The sequence below is a fragment of the Colius striatus genome, chromosome 2 (assembly GCF_028858725.1).
Source record: "Colius striatus isolate bColStr4 chromosome 2, bColStr4.1.hap1, whole genome shotgun sequence".
In the NCBI taxonomy this organism is placed as follows: Eukaryota; Metazoa; Chordata; class Aves; order Coliiformes; family Coliidae; genus Colius; species Colius striatus.
The window spans coordinates 64813872-64830300 of record NC_084760.1 but is presented as its reverse complement, the minus strand read 5'-3'; the positions used below and the strand labels follow the sequence as shown (position 1 = coordinate 64830300).

The following is a 16429-nucleotide window of genomic DNA, read 5'->3' as shown; positions in this document are numbered from 1 at the left end:
AGGTTTGACTGATACAGAAAGTTTCTTTTTTAGATAGTAGTTTATTGGAAATTCCATACAAAGGAGAGCGGTTAGATAACTTGCACGTGTAGTTCAATTTAATAGAAAAGTGAAAACTAGAGAAGCTAAAGGGAATTGAAATTAGTGTCAGGTGACATTTTAAAGGTAATGCAGTGAAGCAGGGTTTGACTCTCTTCATAAGAAAATGCTCAGGAGAAAGCAAAGGAGAAAACCCTCAGATTATTTTCTATAATTTATAGTGAAGTTAGACATATTTGGCCACAGAAATTAATACTATTGCTGGCCTGACAAGGCTAGCTTAATCCTCTCTGCCTCCCCAAACCAAGCCCAGTGGTGTGCCCGGAATTTTCCTCTGTTTAGCTTGGTGGTGGACTGTCAAAGCTTGGGTGCACTCCTTATCAAGTAACTTATGAATATAGAGTAATACTGGATGTTTTTTAACAAGCAATTTAAAATGCCAAAAGAAATGTCCGATGACTTGTTATAGGACATGACATGATCTCAGAGACTGTAGTAGAGCAGAATGCTTAATTTTGTTGAAATAATATTATTCAATGAACAATTTTCCCACAGAGGAATATCTGCACTTCGGCAGAAAAGACCTTTAATAAAAATCCAGCTGGACTGGATCAGGATTATCAGAAGTAGTCTTAAAACAATGAGATTTTCTTGTTGGGTCTTCTTTTTTTTTTTTTTTTTTTCATTTAAGTAAGATGAACGACCCAATCTTTCTATTTTGTATTTGTGGTTTGAATTAAAACAAAACACGTGTAGTGTGTCAAGAAAAGAATAGCATGAATTAATAACTGGAGTTACCCTCCCTTGACAACAAGACGTAACACTATTTAGTTAGAGCAAAAGCCATTTGGTTTAGACCAAAGCCAGTATTCAACAGAGACTGAGTTGCTGGGATCTTATTGACAGTCTTCATAGCTCAGTGTAGTTCATTTTGAGTTTAGTCTGTTCACAAAAGTCCTTCAAGTGTATGTAGTTTCATGAGCTTTGTCTTTGAAAGACAGCTAAAATTGTTCAGTTAGTTGGAAAATGTATCTTTTATTTGCTCTAGCTGTTGTCAATTTATGTAGGATTTGAAAGTGATTTTAATTCTTTCTGTATGAGCACTAGGAATGAGAAAAGAGATGCTCTGGATAATAAGGCAGACCACTGGTTAACTGACATCCGTGCATGCTGACAGTGTTTAACCAAGTCCTTTGTGACACCTGAGAACACTGATTTGTCTTGAGAGTTGAATTTCTGAAACTATTTTGTTAACATTGTAGACAGAATCAAGTACAATTCATGGTCTTCTGTAACAATAGAGAGAGACTAATTTTGACTTTTTGCCATTTAAAATCAGTTATGTTTATGAATACAGTTTGTGAAGCTGCTAATGAAAGTTTTTTTCCCTGCATTTGTCTGAATTGAAAGAATTCTTAAGCAAAACAGGTATTTATCTTTGGCTGGACATTCATACCCTGTTACAACATAGTTCCTTGTCTTCTTTAAGTCAGTAAAAGTTCCTACACTTTAGTAAGGTTAAATTTAAGTATGAGCTTTGCGACTGTCAAGTTGAACATCTTGACGCTGTGTTGATGTGATAGTCTTTTTTGATCACCTGGAGAGATCATAATACTGGGCTTTTAGAGTAAAGAGATTTTACTTTAAAATCTATGCAAAGCTATGTGAATATAACTTCTAACATTCTCAGTAGAATTGAGTCAAATAGAGCTTACAGTCTGTTCCATTATTTTGTGCTTGGTCCTACAATACTAGGAAAATTCCTCTAAAAGTTAGCAGATATTTTCACAGTGCTGCTTGGCTAGAATCTTTGTTTTCTTAAGGCTTCAGTAAGGACTAAGCTACATGTATTTAATTTTGTGAACTATAGCTGAATTTTGACACAGGCTTAGCAAGATGTTACTAATATATCTGAAGAAATTTGTGATAAGTGTAAGAGTAGGAATTGTATATATATAATACACTTGAGCATGAAACAATGTTAGTGATGTTAGCACGATACTAGTAAAATACAGACCACAGAAAGGTGTGTCAAATCCAGTGTTGCTACCTCTGCAATAGGTCGGTATTGTGTAAAATGTTGGAATGGTGAGAGCAATAAAATTGGTCTGGTAAGTTATCTGTCACATTTTATACATGTCATATCTTTTTTTTAGTTTTTGAATCTCTGATTTACTCAATTACTAATTAAAAAAACCACACAAATTGTACTCATCTTTAACCTAATTTATCATAGTTGGTAATGTTAATTATTGTTGAAAAACTTCAAAATCAGACATACACTAGCACAACTGCTACATAATTTGGATTAATTAGTAGGGCAGTTTTGAGTCCGTGGTGTTTTTGTGAAGGAGTAAGGTTGTAAGTTGGAACTGATATCCAGTAGTAAGAAGATTCTCACAGCACCTGTCTTTGATCTGACTTGTTATTGACAGGACTTTGATCTGTGAAATGTCAGAAGACAAAAAGCTGATATATAGTACCTTCACTTCCTCTGCTTTGTTTTTGGTTCAGCTTACTAATAGTTGAAAACTGTTAGCATGTAATTCTTCAGTGATTCCATTAAATTAGTTCATGGTCTCTTTGTGGACAAGAATTTATCACTCTGTACAGTGCTATTATGAGGAGGCAGAGAGGTGAGAAAGTAATAGACAAATAATAGACAAATGAAAGCATATCAGATTCTCCAGAACTTCTCTTTTGTACCAAGGACAAGATGTGTTTATACAGCGTCCTAGAAATGCTTTTTGTGCTTCTGGGTTTTAGAGATTTCAGCATCCAGGCTTGATAAACGTGAACTTTCCATGATGGTAAGTTGGCCTGGACACATCCACTTGTAAAAGAGAAGCGTACATGGAGAAAAGCCTTTGCTTTAGTTTTGGTCTGTGTCCTATGTGATGCTTTATAGCGGTGTGAATGGGATCTTTGCTTGCGCTTTTGCAGTAACAGTGAAATAGCTTTCAGTGGATATACGCTGACTTTCCTTCCCTTGCTCCCCAGATCACCCTCTGCATGGCAGGAAAGAGAAAGACACATGGGAGGATGAAGTTCTTTTATGTACACCTCACCAAAGCTTCAGTACAGCATATTTTTCCACAAGTGGAGTGACTATGAGAGAAACCTTTTAATTTGTTTTCTCTCTCACAGCCTTAGTAATTAAAGGAGAAAATGAGGATGCTAAATGCACGTTTTTGTATATATGCTGGTTGAGAATGCGGCCTGGAGGGGAAGATAAGGTGGGGATGGGAGGTTTAAATGCAACTGACAGTGGATTACAATTGCCTGTGAGAAGTTATTTTTATCAGATCAAGTCTCCCTTTAACATTAAGTCCTCAACCTAAAGAATTTTAATACCATAGCCTTTAAAATCTGTATCCAGTTCAAGTTGTACAAGCATGTCTTGATGCATAACTAAGATCTGATGCAAGGCACCATGCTGGATACAGTGATAGAACTTCCGTTGTTTGACATCACTACAGATAACTTACACACAGAGTACAATGCCATCTTATCTTGCTCAAGCTTGCAGATATTTCTCTTTACATTTGCTTATGTACTGTTTTGATTTAATTTAGTTTGATCCTGGTCAATAGTTCAACCCACTTAACTAGCAAGCAGGGGAATAAATAAAACAAACTTTGACTAACTCTTTGTCAGTCAAGTGGGTTGTCTGGCAAGCCAACAGTGTAGGAAATAGAATTTGTGGCTATTTACAGACTGACACACTAGAAAACAGAGCGCTGGGCTTCCCAGTTTCATTGCATAATTCAGACAGTGTCACTTCCAGATGACAGAATTACACCTGTTTTTTAATCTCAGCCAAAAATTCTCTTTATTTGACTCCTGCTTTGATGTTTTTCCATAAAAATAAACAGACTACACCAAAAAATTGAGGAGTTTTGCTATATTGCATGAATACTTAAGAATACATGTGTAAGTATACATATATATAGACACCCCCCCCCGCTTATGTACATTTATGTAATCATAGCTTTTGCCTCAGTTATGTTCTGTCTCCTTCACGGTACAGTATACTGTATACTGTAGAGCTTGTGGTTGCAGGTTTGGCTTGTTTGTCACTGAAGGAAAGATTTGTCCTAGATTCACTGTAGGTTGAACTTATGATATTATTTAAATATCAAAGAAAATATTTTAAATAAATAAACTTATTTGCATTATTTATGTGTATTAGCATTATTTCAGAAGTGTGTATATAGATATATATATATATATATACACACAGACACACTTTGTTAAACAGGTAAAAAACCATATTTCTCTATGATGAACTGCTGGGGGGGTTGCTGTGGTTTCACTTTGGGGCAATGGGTATCAGAATCTGTCCAGGTGATCTTTCTAAAGTGTTACTCACTGTTCCTGGTAAATTGCTGATACGATGATGCCATCAGAGTCAGTAACTGAGCATGGCCTGTTTTATTGCCTGTGACCAATTCAGACAAGGTCATGTCTTGTTGGGCCCTGAAGATGTTTGCCTTCTAAGTTGAAGCACTTTGAATTCATTTTATATCCTTTCATTTCTGAAGGATGTAATTGTTTCACTCGTAGTCTAGTCCGAAGGTTAAAGGATCCTTTCTGAGACTCTGTTGCTGTTGGTGCATGACTGTCAGCTTGTGCATGGTGCTCATTAACCCTCACTCCTCTGGCAGGGCACCCACTTTAGAGCCATGATTCTGTAGAAATGGAACAGAAAGTCAATCCATGAAGAGACTACCTATGGAAATAGATAACGTGAAAGGAAGATAGAAGAAAAAACACTTGCATTATGCCAACAACAAGAAGATTGTTATCTTGTTGCTTGACCTTCACTTTTGCTGGTGTCAAGCACAAAACCATCTTGCCCTCATCATCTCATTTTTCTAATCGACGCCCCACAGCTGAGATGACACCAAAATGTGCTTGGCACAGCTCATGCTAGCATGTGAATTGCCTCATTTCGTGTGTGCAAAATAAAAACTCTCTCATTTTGGTTCAAATCCTGACTTCAATAGAAGTGCAGAATGGGAAGTTGTTACTGACTTTTAAAAAATATTTCTTTTTTCCCTATGAGGCCAGGAGTTTGCCATCAGCTGTAGACAGGACTTGTGCTGCTGAAGTGGTGCTCCTTGTGACTGTCTCAGCCTATAAATGGAAAACTTCAGCATGCAAAGTTTGTTCTTCAATGTATACAGTCACACTAGGTGAGAATACTAGAAAAAAACTGTCTACATGGAAACAGCCTGTGGATATTTTAGGCAGAAACTATATAAAACAAGTGGCACTCTCAACAGAAATGATTTTTCACATTGCCAGATGATATAAAGTAATTTCAAAAGAAAGAGTAAAGATAGATTATCTCCCCCAAGGTGCTCTTACTGTGATTTGAATACAAAATGCGTGAAGTCTCAGTGTTGGAAGCTGTGATTTTAGTGGTGGAGCTTTGTTTTAATTGTAACCCATCTAAGAAAGGAACTTGCTGAGTTCCTGAGGGCATCATAGTTCCAGCAAACTTTGTGAGCTTGGAGGCTGGACTGTACCTTACCTGTACCCTTGTTTCCCCAGTGAAATCCCATTATCTGGGTTTGGAACTGCTTGTTAAGATGTGAGAAACTTGCATTTCATTTCAGTTCATGCATAATGTCATTTTGTTTTGTGGGGTTTTTATTTGTTTTTTTTGGTTTTTTTAATGAGGTCTGACAACTTGTTTCAAGTGGCATAATTTCAGAATATTTTTTTTTTCTGTTTCTGGTACAGTTCTGCATACAAAAGATTCTGTTCAGCATCCAAAAGATTCAAGAAAACAGAATATACAAAAGGTTTTTAAGGGGCTAGTATGGTGTACCTGTCCTATGTATCTAGTCCTCCATCTGAAGCCCAGTAGCACCGAACTGCATTGGCTTATCACTGATAACTGCATTTCTCATGGCACTTTACCATTTTTTAATGTAATTTTAGATATAATTTTGAAAGAATCTTGCACCTGATTAGAATGAAGACGAGCTATTTTTAATTTTTTTTACTATTACAAACGAAAAAAGAAGAGGAAAAAGCACAAGTCAACCAATGCTTGATTTTAGGATGCATAACCTTGGGCAAAAAGGGCCAGTTATTGGAGTAGTTCTTGAGTAACCTAATTGTTTGATAAAGATCCTTGCCTGTTGAAGTTGTTGGCAGCTGGAAACATTCCATTTCTAAATTTGTGCCTTACTGCATGCCCTGAGGTATGTGTACAACCCACTGTAATTGCACAGTTTATTATTTTATTAATGAGAGCTATGATAATGTGTTGGCTGATAAATTCCCTTCAGTCCAGGTATGGTCTCCCAAGTGCCCAGGGTTTTGTGATGCCATCGTTTGTTCCAGGGATGGTGACAGAGAGCAAAAGCAAAGCCTTTACAAATGTGGTTTAAAGAATATGGACCTTGCCCTAAAGCCTGTATTTGGTGTGATACTGCAGGCAAAGGCTGTGAAAGGTAGAATAGCTTTTTAACACACACCTAACAAGTAATAATAGAAGTGGCAGAAGTAAATTCTTACCCGAATATCTGAGAGATTGCCAGCTGGAAGGAGAGGGATGCACACCTTAATTGGCCTTCCTAACCATAACAGAGCACCCCCCCAGTACTACTTTGATCTGCATCTCTCCTGCCTGCCTCATTGCCTGAGTGGCTTGAAGACTCTCACTTCATTTGCTGTAAGGCACACAGCAGTGAGCAAGCATCTGGCATGCAACAGCAGCTCCTATTTTTAATGAGCCTCAGGGGCAGCAGGCATACTAGGGTGCCCGTTCCCATGTTCTGGGAACTATTTCTGTGTACAGATATTTGATGCGTAGTACAAGAGCAGGGAGCAGCATCAATGGAGGTGTGGTTTGTGGAGGAGTTGGGGAAATCCAGTTTACTGTGTCTGTAACTCTGGAGACAAAACTTTCCCGTAAAAAGCCATGGCAAAACAGCACAACCTCAAAACAACTAGCACTTGCTCCTCAGTGCTGGCCGGCTTTACTGGTATGCTGGAATCCTCTCACACTGTGCAAGATCTGGGGGGCTCTCTGAGGACATCGTGGCACCCAGGTTCCCACCGAACACATCACAGGCTGCCTCCTGACTGTAGTGGCTGGTATGGTTTTCCATAGCTTCTAGAACTGCTCATTACAGTGCTTGGCTCTCTTCTACAAGGGCTTTTCATAGCTGTAGCCCCTGTGGCTTGCTGCAGCATGGTTTTCTGGTGGAACAGATGGTATATTACGTAGAAAGTTACTGTATTTTTGTATCACTGATTTTTATTTATTTATTTTGCTGTTTGCCTGCCTTCTGTGATTTTTTTTTTTTTTAATGGCCTTACAGCATAAGTGCAGAACTTGGTATTGGATTTGCCTTTGATATATTAATCTTTACATTTGTGTATGTGTGCAGTACTTTACACTGAGTACTGTGTGCTTTCTGAAGTTTCAGTGAACAGATTTTCATAATTTGGGATTGAAATTAGTTCAAACTACCGTAAGGAAAAAAGCCTCTGAAAGAAGATCTTTGAAAGAAAAAGTAAATATCTTCTTAAACAAGCTTTGTACTCACTGGAGTAGAGTTTCACTTTTAATTGTGTCTAATCTTTGGGGGCTTTTTAATTGATACCGTCTGGTCAATTTGAGTGTAAAGGGTTTTCCCATAAGAAAAATATTTATTCTAAATATTATTGTTGCCTAGGATCTTGTTGAATTTGTGAGATACAGAAGCAGTCAAGTTGATTTAATATTTTTAACCTTTTTAATAGTGTTTTCTCATTGTTTCCATGTAACAGTTTGAGTAAATACTTTAGCAATTGCTACTGGTTTCTTGAAATTGGGTTACCTGTTGTTGAAAACTGCAGGTTCCTAAAACATGGCTTTCAGATCTGCTTTGTCTTGATTAGTCATTTGAAATAAAATGTAAATACTTGAGCAAGCCCCCACTCAGCTTCCAGGACTTAATATGTTTTGTCCAAAGCATCTCCATAAGTCGTTATTAATAACAGATAGTTAGAATCATGGGGTTTTTATTTCACCTAGCCACATCACTTTCATATGTTAATTTTTATTTTTAGGGATATATATTATTTATATACACGTTTTATAGATATATACTCACACATACATGAGCATACACATGTACATAGGTATATATACACACCACACACATATATACATTCTCACATGTCTACAAAAGCTCACAGATATCTGAAACGTATGGGATCATCCCATTTGAAGTGTAAGTTTTATTTCATCCTAAACCAAATCCTTACTACATCATCACAGCAATGTTTTTCTCCCTGCAGTTTAGCGTTTTCCCAGTAGCTTCTGAATGGGAAGTTGTGCATCCTCATGTCTGAAGACCCCCTGAGGTATGTGGGGGAGAGACCAGAGCTGGTGGCAGAGTCCTCCCAGGGCAGGAGAGTGCGGTCGGAAGACAAATGACGGGGGATACATCAGGAATTTCTGATTGTTGCTATTTTACTGATGGTTGGATTGTGTCCTTCAGTGGACTCTCATGCTGCATCCTGTGTGCTACGTAGCTATTTAGGCTACGTATCAAGTTCACAGTGAAAAACAAGGCCCCCAGTTCTGTTTTTTGCCTCATGTATTTTGAAGATAAATAATTAGCTGCTAACTAGTGTTTGGCAGCTTAGACTTTTATTTGCCTCATTTTCTTCATAGAAGTGGCACAGAATATTTTAATTATGTGTTTGTAGGATTACTTGAGAGAAGTCCCTTAGTAAAAAAACTCAAGAGAATAGGTTTTCTATTTGCACTTCTCAAATCTTCCTTCAAATGGAAGTGAAAAAATTACAAAGAAAAACTCATACCTAGTTCAAATTCACAAGCAATACAGTATAGTAGCTTTGTTCTTAGTACTACACAGGTGGGTTGTAAAGGGTAAAAGTAGAAATGAGTTTGTGGGAATCTGTAAAGGTGTTAAATATTTTGTAGGTAACCAATTTCATGTAAGAGTTGCTTTCCATATGTATTTGTACTTACCTCATCTAACATCTATTTTGGAGCAGAAAAGCACAAGTTTTCATCAGCATTTAATGAAATCAAAAAGTGTAACACATCAGATACAGCTCTTTTTTAAATATTAGGGTCATATTTGGGCAAAGTATACTGCAGAGAACATAGGGCACTTTCTCAGCTCAAACCATGGTGGAGATGGTTCAATACCATTCTTCAACTAACGGGAATAATAAGGTATAATTACCTGAAGATTAACTCTCAGGATGTGGATGGGTGTGTGCAAATGCTGCTGTTCCTTATTAAAATCTCTGCTCTTTAACAGCCGTTATTGCACCAGGCAGTCATAGATGTATGGAAAATGCCTGTTGCAGTATCATGTGCCAGTGCTGAACAGTTATACAGCTTTGCAGCGTGCTGCTGATGTGCCACATGTCAGTTGTCTCAGTGTGGCAAAAAGTTACAAATTGTGGCTGCATTTCTTTCATCCTCAGATACAGGGCTAAGAATAGTAGAGCAAGCTTAGTCTGAGTTAGTGTGGTACTTTACGGTCAGATTTCAGAAAGTCAAATGGCTCTTTTGTGTGTTGTTTAGGATGCTGTGCACAGTGGACATTTTCTTACAGTACTTTGAAGGTTTTGTACCCTTTTTCCCTTCTCTCAGGAGAACATCTCAGGAGAATTGCACCCATCACTTTGTAGAATATGGGCTGGATTCTCATCCAGCACACACATTTTTATGAGACAGATTTTGATCACTTTACCCTGATTGAGCTAATCCAGATTGACTTTGTTAAATCAGATTATTTTCCTCAGATTGTGTATTGTATACTGCAAATCAATGGCAACACCAGACTCATTTTTCTGCTTTTTTTTTTTTAAATATTGAAAAGTGTCCTGACACTTAGTGCCAGACTGACACCCTTTAAATCTTCAAGCTAATGTCAGAACAAGAAATAGTGGCGGTTTCTTCATGTTAACTGTGAATCTTCAAGATAAACTAGTTTTGAAAAATTTCTATCTAAAGGAAAGGGTAGAAAACAACCAAACCAGCTTATATCCTTGCAGAAGAATATCATGGAATCATAGAATGGTAGAGGTTTAAAAGTATACCCAAAATGTTTAGTTTATAAATAATTAAAAACAAATCATCAAAATATTATCTTTAGCCTTCTTTTAGTAAAATGAGCAGTTTTGGTAAGCCAGTGGCATTGCTCATGTCCCATGAAAGATGTGATTTGTTATGACTCTAAGATACAGATTGATGGTTCCCTCGTTTCAGCTCTAATACTGTGGGTTGCTAGGGCTGAAAGGCTGACTTCAGTTCCTGGTGTGACCACAGGGTGGTTATTGCAGAAAAACGGCAAAAATACTCCTTTTCAGCTAGTGATGATAGTAGGATATGAGAATCCGGAAAAGCATTTTCGAAACACTTTTTAAGCTTTTTCATGGAGTTTTATTGAATAAAGTGCCTCTGTTTGAAAATCAGCTTCCATCAAGTGGAGCATTGCTACCTGATCTGACTCATTCAGTGTACAGAGTAATGAGTTTGGTGTCCTGGACACCGAAGGTTGTTGTTGGGACATGCTTATTGTGGAATGACTGTATTTATCACTGTGTTTTGATATGTTGTTCAGACACTAATGCAAATGGGTCTAGAATGTGTTTATCAGTGAGAGTGTACTGTAAGTCTGTGCATCCCCTGCCCCAGGGGAGGATCAGCTGTAACCTAACAATTTCCTAACGGGTTGTTGTTCAGACTGCTTTTTAAAGCTTCCAGTAGTGGAGACTCTGAAATCTCCTGAATGGTCTCATTTGGGTTTTTAACATTGATCTCCATTTAAATAAGTCATTCTAATGTTTAACTTCAGGAGGGTAATAATGGTGGGTAGGACTGCAATCCAGGTTCTCCCTACACTTGCCAGGTTAGTATACTAATGATTTACTTAGGGTCAGAAGAACAGCCTGTGAGACAATCAGTTACCAAATGCTGAACACCCACATGCCACTATCCAACTCCTGTGCCTTCACCCTTTTCCTTAGGCAGGGCCCTTATCTGCTTCAGAAAAGCAGGGACAAAATTGAAAAGAAGCCATCAGTATTCGCATTGCTGGGTTGTCAGCCATTCTGAGAAGAAAATCCTGTGGTTTTACACTCCAATTGTGCCCCAAATGCATTCATAAAACGTGTTTTAGTCCATGGGTCCAAAAATACGTAAGGCTTGGTTTCCAGATGCTTGCAGAAATATGGGCTGTAGCGAGGGCTTAGTGCATTTCTATATTGTAGTAAATATTCTTACACAAGCCGTACAAGAAAAACAAGAGCAGCACGGCTCCTGAGCAAATATTGTTTCTAGTCACATAGGATACTTTGCAGCTGAGCCTGGTAACATGCTGCTTAGCTGTTTTGCTATGCAAGTGCAGAGAACGCTGTTAGCAATAAAGCCACTGCTGGTTTCTCCTCCAAAACCTCCCTCCTTGCAGTGCATTGGAAATGACTGAACTTTGGCCCTCAATCTGCTGACACCCTGAGGGAGTGTAAATGTAATGACGTCTTTGCTTGTTTCAGCTGCACAACAGGAAACGCTCATGGCCTCCCCTTCTTCCTGCTCTGAGAAAGTGCTGCTTTTTTTTTTCCCCTTTTTTTTTCTCCTGCTTTTTTTTCCCTCCCTTCCCCTGCAGTCAAGCGGGCTCAGACCTAGTTTCGGGTCTGGGCTCAGCAACCAGCTGGTGCTTGCAAAGGGCCTCCAATGCTGCTGCCTCCTCGCCCTCCCCGGGGCTGCCAGTCGCTTTCCTGTTGCTCTGCTGTGGTGGTGATGCCAGAAATACGAGCATTTTAATTTTTTTTCCTTTTTTTTTTTTCCCCCCTTTTTTCCCCTTGGAGAAGTGACTGAGAAGAGACTACAGTTATGTGGCAATGGCTTGCTCCACAGAGCATGTCACTGGATACAGCTCAGCTGCAAAGACCAGGATGGTCAGGTGATGATTTGCCTTGGGGAGACCACATCACTTGCATAATATAGAGGACACACTCTCAGGTGGGCATTGAGGGCATATGGTCCCAATAGTGCTGAATAATGCTGAATATACAGGGCCTGAACAGATTTCTTTGCCTTTCTGGAATACAGAGACTTCTTGCAGAGCAGTGACGGGAAACCTGTTTAACCTTTTCTGGCAGCTGCTTTTACACTTCACAAGCAGAACAGGGATAAGAGTAAGAATGGTTGGTTAAGAAACACACATGTGTTGCAGGTAACTCAGGGAGGAGGATTTAGTTTCATGAAAGTCAGCCAAAACATTAAAGCAATACAGCATCCTTGTGAGGGAAATTAATTGATTTGATATTCAACTGTTATTCTCTAATGATTGGGGGGCGTGGGTCACTCTTTCAAAAAATAAAATGTATATATACTAGTGAGTTTGCATATTGTGGCGTGAGAAGAAGCACTGAGTAGTCTACAGTACAGTATCCTGAATTTGAAAGATTGAATAAACTTTGATTTAAGTGTAGTTGCTTATTCATTTGTTTAATGTTGCATAGGCATATATTTGAGGAGCAGTTTTTGTCTGGGTTCTGTAATAAGCAATTTCTGGATTTACCTGACTAATCTATCGCCCTGCCTAGGTAAATAGCTGTTTTTGACAAGCTGGGATTATGTAACACGAATCACACCTGGTGAGATGCTTGCAAGCAAGGAAAAGCAAGATAGGCAATGACATAACTTCACTCTACCTTTTGCAGACTAGGCTATGACTGCATTTTGAAATGGAAAACTGTGTGTTGGTACTGGCAGCCATACAGACAAGGTCCATTATGAGGATGTGTCTTGAAACAGCCTCAGCATTGGAATGTTTAACAGACAGAAGAGTGAATTTTCTCAGGCATGTGCAGTCCTTTGAGAGTTTTTTGTATGTGCATACCAGATTCTGTGGACACATACCCCCTTCCCCCCCGCCCCCCCACGTGCTGTTGCTTTTCCTCTGGAAAAAGCACTGTAGAATAAAAAATGGGAAGAGTCTCTTAAATGAGACTGATTTCATGTGTAAAAGAAAATAGCTTGATGAGCTGTGATTGCCTCTATAAAGTGTTGTATAAATCTCTTTTCTACTTTTAAATGTGGCCCTATAGGGTCATTAGACGTGTATACAATGCAATAGTTCTCTGTCTCAAGAGATTTTACAACCAGTTTATGGAAAGTGGAAGCAAGTGATTATATATGAATGCATTAGAATAAAATAAATTGATTTTAAGTTAACTCTTCCTTTAATAATATTTCCTCTATGATTTTCTCTGCTGTTACTCAGTTTTGATCTTCAAGTCATGCAGATTTTTTAAGCCTGGGATTGCTTTTTACTTTAGTGGCATGGATACAAATAGTAGATAATATTGTTAGGAAATAAAGGTGTGAGAATAAACAGGCCTTTAGGAAGGGAGTGGGAATAATGACTTTTTTAGGAAAAGGGTGGTTTAGTGCTCTTGAATTCCCATTCAAACTCTGTCATTTCTACCAAGTAATTCTGTATTTTTCGTTCCTTTCATCTATGAATGAAATAGCTGTAAATTGTGATGTAGGGTTATTAACTACCGTATTTTGGAATTTTACTGTTATTAACAACAAATACTAAAAAATGAATGCCAGTATTTATGGTTTTCTCCTATATAATGCCATACGTGCATACCTCCACAGCAGCTGATCATGCATTAGTGTAGACAGCAGCTGAGATGTTATAATGAGAAACAGTTACATCTGCAAGCCGCCTCTGTAGCTAACACTGCTGATAATCTCAGCACTGAGAGGAGGAGATGAGCAAGCACAGACGGAAACATGTATTTTCTCACAAAGGAGGTCATTCAGGTCATGGCCAAGGGATGTCAAAAAGGCACTATAAGGAAGTGGACCGAGTTGCTCTCATTATGTCCTTATTTTCCAAACAAATGCAGGATTTCTCTTAGGCTGTCAGTGCAACATCCTTCAGAAGGAACTTGCTTTTTTTATGAAAACTTACAAGAAATTTCAGTCATCAGGAGAGTTTTCATTTCTTGCACTGAATTGCCTTAGTTTTTTGCGGCCATGTGTTACTGTTAGCAGCAGAAGCTTAGAGCTGCGGATCAAAGTAGTGCCATGAAAGGACACCAAGGTCTTGGAGAAAGACCTTTTCCTGAGTCTGCATGATGATAAACAATTACAGAGTTCGTAAAATGCTTTCTATTTGAATCAGTACTTTTGACTCTATAGTGGGTTTTGGCTAAGTAATAGTTTTGCTTCTTTCTAACTCCATGATTTTCTTCATGCAGATTTGAGTGTTCTTTACTTGAATTTCCCTTACTATTTGGATAAGAAGTCTTTGTGGTTTTGTGAAAAGACTAGACTTCTTAGGAGGGCAGGAGGTAGCACCATGGGGCCAACAGGAATTTCCTTCCCCCTGTCATTTCGGTAGTCTATGAGATGACTGTAGCTGCAAAGGAGGTTGTTGTGGCTGCCTGCTGCATTACGTTGTTTGGTGAGAGCCTGTGCCTGTGGACCTTGGCTAGGGGGTGAACTGGCCAGGGGTGGGCTGAGGGCTGCCAGGATGTGAGCCATGGCTGTGTGGGCACAGACCGGAGCCACAGCAGACAGGCACTGCTGGGCTTGGAGCCTGGGAGGAGCGAGTGTTGTTCACCATCTGTTGTGGGAGGTGTAGGCTGGCCTTGATTTCTGGTGGAATTTCTGTTGACATCGGTGTGATCTGAGTAAGCCGAGTAGGGTGAGTATGTGGCTAGCAGGTGAAAGAAAGTAATTTCTGTGAGTTGCAGTGGTGCACGGGCAGGGAGGGGATATATCTGTGTGTGTGCCTGCAGACAGTGGCTCACTGAGGAGCTTACTCTCACATCCTTGAATAGATCTTTGGAGGTTAATAGTCCAGGTCGTAACACTCTGAAGAGAGAGACTTTTTGCCCTGACAGTTGCTGTACACAGTTGTTTTGTTTTCCTTCCTTTTGTTAAAAGCCTGTGTATCTTGTCCATTGAAACCTTGAAGTGTCTCCAGGTTATCAAGTTGTTCCTGTGTTGCAGCAAAGCTTGAAATAATTAACAGCTCAGTTTTGCCATTTTTGCCACATAAAAAAAGGATGAAATGTGATTTACACTAATTATTTAACTATGTGAGATGCTCATCATGAAAATGACTAGGTGCAAATTAAGTTTAAATAAGTAAAGGAGATGAATACATTGGGCAGGACATTTTTCATATTTAATGTTCTATTTGTATTTCATTACCAGTCCATCTGCAAGAAGGCTTCTTCTAGCAGATTGAAGCATTTTTTTCAAGAAAAAACCCAAATGTACAGTTAGGTTGATAAAAACAAATTTTTAATCTGAATAGATTAAGATGGGAGAGTTTCAATAGAATCTTCTCATTATGGCAGGCTTACTTTCTCTTGACTCTGGTTACACTATGTGCCTTGGAATATTCTCTGGAGCTGTGAATTGGCCACACATTCTCCAAGTTGTCTTGCTGAAATGCAAGCATTTTGTAGCGTCCCCAAAGCTACTGCCTGTGTGAAGTCAGCCCCTAGGTAATACTGAAATCTGTACAACGCATAACCTTAGTGAGTATGTGGTCTTAGCTCCTTGTCACAGGAAAGGATTTCAGAGTGTTTGCCTGGTTCCTGTAGTTGTGCTTTTTGCAGTCCTGCTACATCACAGCATGTCCTGTGTGAACCTGCCACAGCTTTGGGTCTGTCCCAAATCATGGTGGCTCTGCTGTTTGCACGGATGTGAAGCAAAAGCTTTTGTGCAGTCCTGGACAAGGCTAGCCATGGGGATGTGCTGAGTGCACCATCACTCTTACAAAGGCAAGTTCAACACTACAGTGGTGTTGCTGTGGTACATTTCTTTGTAAACACCAATACAACACAGTTCTATATTGTAGAAAACTTTTTTCACCATCCAAAAATACATGTGCTGCCTTGTTTTATCTCAGCTGACCCTGACTTTGAACTTTCCCATCCTTTGAGGATGTCTGTAGTGAGACTTCTCTTTGTGAATGGAATACATAAGTGTGGCACAAAAGATTTGGTTTATCTGCATGGAACCTGCTTGTTTGAGCAGTTGCTTTCCACAGTGCAGTGCTTGTAGATTAAAATCCATTCTGTTGTGGTTGTGCCAGTTCAATTCCTTCTGCAGCAAGTCTGTTTTGCTTGCTACTGCAGTAAGGTGCCTGGTTGCATTAGCGAGAAAGGAAATTTTTATTTTCCTCTGATATGTCATTCTTGTAGGTTCAAAATGGTAATGACAATTTTTATAACCATTTTTCAAAGTTACTCTGAAAACTAAAATAACTCTGCTTCAGTGCATGTTTTATTTCAGCTGGAAAACTGCTTTTAAGTCACACATTTGCACTTGGAATTTATAATGCTTTGCATTGAAACT

General features: G+C 38.9%; 1 protein-coding gene across 9 annotated transcripts in view; it reads left to right on the top strand.

Annotated features, from left to right (window-relative positions):
- Positions 1–16429, top strand: part of HIVEP2 (HIVEP zinc finger 2) — a 142053-nt gene that overhangs the window by 6415 nt on the left and 119209 nt on the right. Inside the window, exon 2 of one of the 9 annotated variants that reach the window (XM_061990827.1) lies at positions 11905–12055. The exons of 7 other annotated variants lie outside the window; for them this stretch is intronic. The gene's annotated coding sequence lies outside the window, so the exon portion shown is untranslated. Of the gene's footprint in view, positions 1–11901; positions 12056–16429 lie in introns of all 9 variants that reach the window. One more of the 9 variants, XM_061990828.1, reaches the window with a different exon arrangement.